The sequence below is a fragment of the Dermacentor andersoni genome, chromosome 4, assembly GCF_023375885.2.
Source record: "Dermacentor andersoni chromosome 4, qqDerAnde1_hic_scaffold, whole genome shotgun sequence".
Classification (NCBI taxonomy): domain Eukaryota; kingdom Metazoa; phylum Arthropoda; class Arachnida; order Ixodida; family Ixodidae; genus Dermacentor; species Dermacentor andersoni.
The window spans coordinates 126,859,916-126,870,032 of record NC_092817.1 but is presented as its reverse complement, the minus strand read 5'-3'; the positions used below and the strand labels follow the sequence as shown (position 1 = coordinate 126,870,032).

Below are 10,117 nucleotides of genomic sequence, written 5' to 3'. Positions count from 1 at the left end.
CTGGCTATCAACTTCATACGCATCGGACTATGTAAGCACGTATGCTGGTCTCCGTTCATGCCTAATCGCGGCCGAGAAAGGCCAGAGGCACAATATGCCCATTGCTGCAGCAGGAAAGCGCGAACGGGGAGCACGAATCACGGTGCATGAAAATTGGGAGTCTATGTCGCTGTGCAGGCTGCAGGAGCGAATGCTTACTTCGAGAGACTGCTTCCCAGTGCAACCGACCAGGCCGCAATATTCTAAAAACATAACACTGCGACCATAACCAAGTGACATAACAGCAAAATTAAACAGCAATCAGTCGCCGCATGAGGTTCAGACAATACATTATACATTGGCGACGAACCATATGGCAACAGTGAGCATTCACATACACGGGTCTCTTAGCGTACATTGAGCTGCCTACCTACAGGCGTAGTGCCTGCCTTCGTCGCACGTGGTGGTCTACTAACGAGCAACAACCAGCAGCAGAAACAGATTGGACAGAGTGTCCCACCTGTTTGCGGCGACAGTCGCTGTTAAAGATGAGCAACTTGCAGTGCAAAGCAATCAAGTGACGCAGGCATCTGCTGCCGCAGCCTACACAGCGACATGGACTACCCATCATTTTAGCATTGACTCCTTTCCAGCCTGCATGTTTCTTTTCTTTTGGAGGCCGCTAATGTGTGGCTCACACTTGGTGTCCCACATTGCCTCAATATGGACAAGTCGCTTTCGTGGGCATCACCTTCATCAGCCACTTTTACGGGCCTTTCCACCCAACTTCATACACGTCCGACCATGTAAGCACTTATGCTGGTCTCCGTTCATGCCTAATCGCGGCCAAGAAAGGCCAGAGGCACAATTTGCCCATGGCTGCAGCAGGAAAGGGTGAATGGGGAGCACGAATCACGGTGTGCGTAAATTGGGAGTCTATGTCGCTGTGCAGACTGCAGGATCAAATGCTTACTACGAGAGGCTGCTTCCCAGTGCAACCGACCAGGCCGCAATATTCGAAAAACATAAAACTGCGACCGTAACCAAGTGGCATAACAGCAAGATTAAACAGCAATCAGTCACCGCATGAGGTTCAGACAATACATTATACATTGGCTACGAACCATCTTACGGCATAATGCTTGCCTTTGTCACATGTGGTGGTCTGGTAACGAGCGACAACCTGCGGTACAAACAGATTGGACAGAGTCTCGCACCTGTTTGAACCAACAGTTGCCGTTGAAGATGAGCAACTTCCATTGCGAAGCAATCGGGTGACGCAGGCATCTGCTGCCGCAACCAACACAGCGACATGGACTACCCGGCATTTTAGCGTTAACTCCTTTCCAACGTGCACATTTATTTTCTTTCGGGGGCTGCTATGTGTGGCTCACACTTTGTCGCAATGTGGACAAGTCGCTTTTGTGGGCATCACCTTCGGCAGCCATTCTTGCGGGCCTTTCCACCCATACGGCTATCAACTTCATACACTTCGAACCATGTGAGCACATATGCTGGTCTCCGTTTTGAGCAAATCATGGCCGAGGTAAGCCACAAGCACAATTTGCCCATTACTGCAGCAGGCCAGAACGAACGGGGCGCACCAGTTACGGTGTGTGTATACTGGGAGTCTATGTCGCTTTGCGGACTGCAGGAGCAAATGCTTACCTCGAGGGACTGCTTACCAATGCAACTGACCAGGCCCCCACATCTGAGAAACGTAACACAGTTACCACAGCCAAGTGTGGCAGCAAAACCAGATTCTGCAATCAATCACTTCACTGTAGCTTGCACAAAGACCCAGGCTATCAAGGAAGAGGAGCAATCATCAACGAGACTAGGAATATGGAAAATGAGAAAGCTTGCATTCAAGAGAGAAGCCACTCTGCTCTGCAAGCATTGAAGGCCAAAAACATCAAGAAAAGTAATATGGTGCATAGCACATGTGCATAGGTTAATGCAAGACGCATGCCGATGCTGCATCAGCTATTTCAGGAGAGGAATTGCGCATGACAACATACACTAGAAGATACTGCTACAGATATGTTAGGCTGCTAGACAGTGACTGGTATTAAGTATCGGCGAAGAATCGGTTGACCTTTATATTTGGATGAGGATGAATGACCTCTAACAAAAATGGGCAATGAGAAAGCTTGCATTTATAGAAGAAAAATAACACTTTGCACAAACGGAATTAACATGGCTAGGAAGCTGATTAAGGGCAAACTGATGGAACTCAATCTTTTGGCCAGCGTCGTCCGTGCTTGGTCAGATGTTGCAGGTGCACCTGAAGACGAAGAATTTCTAGAAAGTCCTTTTTGAGTTACCCGGATGACTCAACCAAATGTCCGTGCTGGTGGAATGGTGGCTGAAGCTCTTTTCAGTCTTGACACAGTTCTCTGCAGACTTGATATCTCATTCATATTCTTTTGCATGTGCTTCTTTGTTCTTGGTGTAAAAGCCTTGCAAATTCGGCTCCAGCCCCTTCCTGTTGGCGCAGATAGGAGCTCCTGTGATGACCAAGATGTGCTTGGCATAGACTCTGTTGAGGCAAAACGGTGACACATGAGATACAGCACAGATTAGCCAAATTTATGTGTGTTTTATATGTTCGAACCAATTATACTGAACCATAAATATGAACAAACATTCATATCTGCTGCAAACAGCAAGCCAATACAGCATATATCAAACATATTTATTTCTGAACCATGTGTTGTTTACCTTGTAGTAGTAGCCAATGTCCACACAATGAACTTGTTGTAGCAGGCAGCAGCTTCTGTTTAGTGCGTGGAGTGTGTTGCTTTATACTGGTGCCGTCTTCATTACTGCATGTCTGGAACAGAAATTTTGACTGAATCAGAAATTGAAAAAGCAAAGTTTTAAAATGCAAAAAGGTGTGACATATATGTTGTAATGATTTGCGACTACAGAACACATGCAAATGTACACTGTCTGTTCTAGGGTGCTTAAGCAGCATGTTAAATAAATATTGCTATTGTCCATAAAATTGATGTCTGCCTAACTACAATGCATGTCAACAGCGCAAGTACTATTAAGATCACAAATGAGAACATTTGTGGGTTCATTTATACACTAGAAGTGATCACACTGCTAGTTCCACAAGCAAATGCATGAAAGTCATGAAGCTGTTAGAACTGATGCATTATTTTTCTGCACGAACGTGATGCACCGCCTCACTACTGCAGAAATAAATGCCCTACGGTAAACCAATCTGAACAGCAAGAACATTTGGAACCAACAAGTACGAAATATGGGTGAATTATCATGCTTGCAACTGTTTAATACATTAAATTCTGTACTTTCACTTTATTTTACCAAAGGATTATTCGGTTTTGTGGACGAAAGACGTTGCCGGCCGACTCGAAAAAAATGTTTAATATGTATATTGATAAGGCTACTCAGTCACCTACAACCACGGCTACAATAACATGAAAAATGAGACGCGCGTTCCGATATCGCTCTTTCTTTCCTGGTTGTGTGTGTAAACCAAACGACAGCCTCGCAAGTAAAGGTTTATTTAGGAAACAGCAACTGAGATCCTCACTGCCCATATGTAATGCAGGATCTAGTTCGTTAACTTGTGCCCGCCTGGAAGGTAATGACACGGATATTATATAACGATTCAAGCAGCGGTGTTAAACGACTCACCGTTATTGCCGTTGTCAGCCGCAGCAAAATCCAGCTCCCGTTTCGATGCAGACCTGTTCCGAATGGCTCACGACCGAAACCCAACTGCCGGGCTTACATGTCCGCTTGCTAACACGTAACTTCACCCCAAGTTAAATAACGCGAGACATCGAAGCGCAAGAAACTAGTTTTAGAAACAAAGCAGTCTTGAGTGTACGAACGAATGAATCCGTGCCGCCGTGCACTCGGAAATACCGGTAAAAATTTTAAATCCAGGCCAGAGGTCACGTGAAAGATCGATGATGCTGAACGCTATTTGCGTTTATAATGGCGAAGAAACAATAAACTTACTAACAAAGAGCACAATATCTAATTAGCAATGATAATTTTGCCCTGTTTTTATGTAAAAGAAAATGCTTCGGTAATTGTAAGAGAAAGTTTGTAAGATAAAATTGCGCTTATTACGACGCCTCTACCGGGAAATGTTGCAACTAACGAACGAATCCCGAAAGTGATGCTACTACGTCGGCTTTGTTAGCAGCGGCGCGCGGTCGATTTTTTCGCCCTCTGTGGCCATTTGTTGAACTTGAGAGTGTGCTACCCCTGGCCTGCAGGTCTCGTATGTTCAGTTAAGAACACCACAGGGAAATGAAAGAAATACAGGTAACGGACTCTTATTGTACCTTACTTGTCACCTCGTCATCTGCAAAGATGCTGCAAACTATTTTAGAAGCTTTATTTTTGTAAAAATAGCAAAACTAGTAGTAATGTTTATTTCTAGGTGGCGCAACAAACGTTAAGGTAGGTTCAGGTGTGTATGTGTGCGCGCAAACGGGCGCAACCGAGCTTCTTTTTGCGCACACTTTTGCAACAGTACACATGGTTACCGCTAGTTTCGTAGTCGCATTTTTTGGTCGTAGTATTTATTATTTACGCTATAAATTAGGTAGTTCTTAAAAATTTATGAAGGTTAGTTGATGAAAAATTATTGCTAATCAATTAGTGGTTCTTAAGTGCCGTTATTTTGTGTTTGAAAGGTTTTTATAACTGAATACGATAGTGAAGCCATGTGAAGCTGTGAACGGCTCTCGGACTCAGTTATTCGGTTGCAGTTGTGCGGTGGTTCACGCCTCGTGCTTCTTGATGAAAGTATTTTCTTTTCGGACATCATGACGCACATTTTAGTGAAATGCTTTAACAACGATAAGTGGGACGTTTATCCGGTGAAGTGGTTGGCTCACCCAACAACTAGTCTTCTACTGATGTGCGAGCCTGACGGTTTTGATGAGTTGCGCGGCAGAGGCCATGATGCCTCTTGGAGAGAAGGCACCCCGAAACAGTCGCAGCCGCACTTCTGAAGATAGGTAAGTAATCTCGTTTTCTTGGGCACGTAGCCTTCTTTTCTATTTTGGCATTGACGAGCGTGACATGTTAAGCACACCGTTCACTTTCTTGAAGCAAACCGCATGCCCCGGAGCAAATGCGCGCGATACTAACTCTCGCTGCCGCCGTCACTTCGTTTGAAACAATGGTAGGCGAAGAGGCAGCGGCGCCCCATGTGCGTAAAATTGCATTGCTTCATTTGTTCCTGTCTAATAACGTTTCCTTCATTTGTGTGAGAGAACACAATTGGAACATAAGGATCGGCTTCTCTGCGCAGTGATAATTTTCTACAGTGGCCACGTCATCTTTCATGGGGGCTCATGTATGCCGTCTAAGCGCTTGTTATCGCGTTCCGTTACGTGAGAGGCGCGCTGCCTTTCAAGGTATTTAGGCAGGCACTACGAGTTTAGGAGAACCGCGACAAATAATCGTGCAGCAGGTGTGCAGCTGTGCTACGCTTGTACCACACTCGTACCGGAAGGCAGTGTTGCACTTCACGCTTACGCATTTCGTAACTATGGCGGCCTCCGTGGCAATTTGGGGCTCGAGGTCGTGGATACGATCCCTGCAGCGGCCGCATTCCAAAGGAGCGGAATGCAAAAACGCTCGTGCATTGTGCATTGTATGCACGTAAAAATTTCCAGGAAGTCAAAATTAAAACGTAGTCCCCAACTACGACGTGCCTCATAATCAGATCGTTGGTTTGGCACGTGGAACATCAGAATTATTTTTTTTCCGTAGTGGCTCATCCTATACCATACGGTTAGTGTGATCACCTTTTGTGCCGTAGCGGTTAGCGCGCCTCGATTTAGGTTGCGGCTAATGATGCGGCGCACCGCGAAATATATTTCGCCTCTCTGGGATTTGCGGAGAACGGCCAACCGATTAGTCACAGCTTCCGCGCGGTGACTGTACACGGATACACAGCGCAAATGAACGGAGGTGTGCTGACGTGGTCAAAGAACACAGCCGCCGATGGGCTCACCTTATCGTCTATCACCGCCAAAACTACCGCAGTAAGCATCTTTATCTAGCGCGGCGGGTTGCCGTTGAAGGCGTACTGTACAATTTTAATAAGCGATAACCGAAACATGCCACCGTTCTCTACTGCCTCTTTGAGTTGGACCGATCCGAATGTGCGTTGTTTCCAGAAGCGAAAGGAGCGCCAATCGGCGCGTTGTCGCCTCGAGCTAAGCGTCGCACTCGAGCACCGTTTGCGCGGTGAAGAATGACGCGTGCATGAAGCTAGCTCACTGCGCGGACGCTACCGCGCAAAACGCGCAAGGGCGTGTACGCGACGTTCTGCACACAAATCGCGCGGGATGATCGGAGCCACGCGGGAGCGGCTAGCTTCAAAGAAGTGGTACATGTTCTCACTCGTACAGGCACGCTCACGCTCGCATCGCTCTCGGCGTATGTTTAGGTCATTCCTTCTACTGGACTTCTGCCCAAAGATTCGATATCTGTTTGGTATGGGCTATGCACTGTCGCGTGGTCTTTGGTTCTGCGAGAGAGCCGGGAATATTTTCCCCACTGTGAAACATCGCTGTGCGTGTTTTAGCTAACATTTACCGTAGCAACCCATTCCTTCCTTTTCTCGACGGCACTCGTAAAGAGTCGCAAATTTTTACTTGCCAGTATAGTGTGTAGTTCTATTTCGTGTGTAGTTAGGTGCAGTGTGTGGCAGATTCTTAATCCGCGCAATATCATTTTCTGTCCACATTCCCTTCTCACAGGTTACGTATGCAGTAAATTCCCAGATGCTAAAGTGTTCTACGCCAAAAGCACCTTGGCGTCGTGCAAGAGACACCCGTTGATATGTGGCTGATTCACTAGCAAGCTCGCATCTCTGTTGCCACTCTCCATCAAGTGGGATTTTCAACTATCTTTTGTGTTGCTCTGTGGTGTACTAGCTGCCGCATGGACGCTGTGAAGGCTTACTTTCGATTTGCTCTGGCGTTTAGTAGTAAAGGATGGGCTACCTTTTGAGGGGAGGCATTTACTTTTGTTTGTGAGAATGTTTACCAGCTTAACCAAGTGATACGTGGGTACTGTAAACAGCAGCACGAACAGAGGCGGACGACGAAATAGGTAGGAGCACACACGAGCGCAAGCTCTACTGAAGTGTGCTTTTGATGACAAAGGTATTAAACACACTGGTCAACTTGGCAAAGGTAAAAATCCGTGCATGCGTGGCAGAAACAGCCACGTGCGACAAGAAAAAAATATGAAGCCATGTCATGTAGAATAAACGTGCGTGAAAAACGAGAACTATCGGTCAAATCGATTGAAAAAGCGAAAGATTTGTCCGATAAGTGATACTACCCAACGGGAAATACTCTTTTGAGATCAACTTTTTCCCACTAAGGGCAACAGATAACTTGGTTACGCAATTGTTTCGTTTGTGATCAATAAATATTGCTTCTGGAACTCCTCTGGGGTTGCGGTATAGAGCAGAAAGAACGATTGTTTCATCACAAAGACCAGAACACAAGAGGACTTATGGAAGCATTATTTATTGATCACGAAGAAATATTCATAAGCAAGATTTCTGTGACCATTAGTGGAAAAGAGTTGCTGCAGTACTTCTCGTTAATATCACTTTCAGGAGGAACCTTTCAGTTTTCATGTTTTTGTTAGTTTTTGACGCACATGCTTATTCTACAGGACGTATTTAGGTCCTTTTTTGTTGTGCCGGGCTGTGTATGCTGCGCATCCATGGCTTTTTCTTTGTGAAGTTGGCCAGTGTGTTTAAAATCTTCATCTTCACGAATAAACTTCTACTTGAGTCAGCGTTCATGTGTGTTCCTACCTTAATTCATCCTTGTCGTCTCTGTTTGGGTGGTTGTGAAATATAAATGTACACCGAATTGGCGAAGTGTCCATAGAATTGATACATGAAGTTATTTGAGCTGTTTATTTCAGGAAGAACGCTATAGGGTCTTATCTTCTCAATGTTTTTGGCACTGAGTACATTTTTCTAGTTCAATTTCAAGGAGTCCCCTGAGGAAGCCAATAAGAGTGATGGTAACTTCCTTTGTGTGTAAGATTTATGAATTTCATCCATTCAAGGCATGACATGGCACATGCCTGATTGTAGGTTGCAAGCATTAGTAGTAAGATCTACTTTTCGGTTCTCATGACGCTTCTTTGTACTGCGCTGCATTCTCCAGGCACATGAACCTTTTTATGCTCTAAGTGCATGCGTTCTTTTTCTATATGTTGGAGCGAAAAGTGTAAACTTAAATATGCATATATATCATTTTCCTTGTAATCTTTTTCAACATGGGTGCTGTAGCTCCCTCTGTCTTTCAGTTACTGCTTTGTCCAAATTTTTATACAACCTTTATGTATTTTATGCAGCAAAATTCTGGTGCTATTTTAATAACACTTTATCTGCGGAATTGAGGTAATTGGTGTTTCGTATATGCATTTATTGGCGTTTTTCACTGTCTCAGCAATCTGGCTGTCGAGTCATTGGAACCTTTTCTCATACTTTATGACTATTTCTGCTGTGCTTGATACTGAAAGTGCAGGTGACCATTTATTTGGCTGTTTGGAATTGTGTTAGCCATGTGTTACTACCAATTTTCTGTGCTAAATAATTATTTTTTCTCTTATCGTTCAAGGTATTAGCCTTTCCTTATCTCTTTATTGACTGAGGTAGCACTTAGTTGCTGGGTGTAGGAAAAAAGGCCCCAAAAAGTGCTTTAATTAGCTTTGTGCAGGTCCAGAAAGATTACCTGAAAATGAGCTCACTAAATTGAGGAAATGCCACTAAGGAACTCTTCTGTACCCCACATTAACATAATCAAATGGTGTACTGTTTGTTCTTGACTTGTGCCAGGGAGATGAGCTGCTTTCATTACACAAAAGCTTTACAAGTTTATTTCTGACGAAAGCAATCCTGGCTTGTCAGAAACACGATTCAGGTGTTCATCATGCCAGACAACTTTCTAAATTATGTCTCGTCAAATAATAGCTGAGTGATGTTATTTTATAAAATAATTGGGCAACATGAAAATATATATATCTCGAAGACAAAGCTCAGGCAAGTCTACTTTGGTACTTCATTAAATTTTAATCGTGGTGAAAGACGTGTGCTAAAGGTATATATTTACGTGAAGTCATTTGTTTCAAGTTGGTTATTTTGCCTTCTCACAGTCAGCCGTAGCTCTTCCTGTGATGTGTTAGTGTGCGCAACATTTTAATGTAACATATTCAGATGTATTTTGTGTATTCACATGCAAGCAGCTCCAAGCGTTCATGTGCTCAAAGTTGGTTGTTTCAAGGGTATGCTTAAGGCCTGGCTTTTGAGTCATAAACTTAAGTCGAAAGTGAAGAGCACAATGATCGTTTTGATTGGATTCATATGTATAGGTTTTTTCAGGTGTATTTACACTGCTAGAGTGCTGTAGGTACTAGCCTATGTCTCCAGGTTCGATGTAGTGGTGCCTTATGTACTGTAATAATGTTTCACGTGCACGCATCTTTAGTGTAAATAAAGGTACTTCAAGTTGATCAGTCTCTCCTTTGATTTTGTTTGTGTTTGGGAATGTTACGGGCAGGCACCGGGGCATGCAAGTGTGAACAGCGAAGCAATTTCAATATATGAATAAAAATACACTAGCCCAACGAAACGTCAATCATATATCAATGGTGACTTCTGAAATCTCAATGGCATCTCAAGTGTGCAACAATATGCTTTTCAATGCTGTGGCAATAATAACTCAACAACAGGTCAACAGAACTACCACAACGTAAGTTCAACGCAGAATCAATGGTAACTCAACAACCATTCAACAAAACGAACACAACGGGCCGTCTAAGCACAATGGACTTTCAATAGTAACTTAACAATTATTCAACATTGAGGTACCCAATGGTGTTTCAATTCGATTTCAGTGGCCAATATTCAAGAGTGCTCAACACTCAACCCAACAATTCTCCAACATACTCTCAATAATTCAATAAAAAACTCAACATTGACCAACAATATTTCAATGCCTTCTCAATAATTTTTTTTGTACGGGAGGTTTAATATTTTTAAGATCATATGCCAAGAGAACATCGACTCTGACTTGCGCAAACATATGTTTAACCA

The 10,117-nt window shown here is 43.9% G+C and overlaps 1 long non-coding RNA gene across 1 annotated transcript; it reads left to right on the top strand.

Moving 5' to 3' along the window:
• The first annotated feature begins 4,654 nt into the window (after positions 1 to 4,654).
• Positions 4,655 to 9,534, top strand: LOC140217131 (uncharacterized). The gene is made up of 2 exons (XR_011893635.1): positions 4,655 to 4,994; positions 6,750 to 9,534. It is a non-coding gene; the product is annotated as an uncharacterized lncRNA (long non-coding RNA).
• Positions 9,535 to 10,117: the final 583 nt, after the last annotated feature.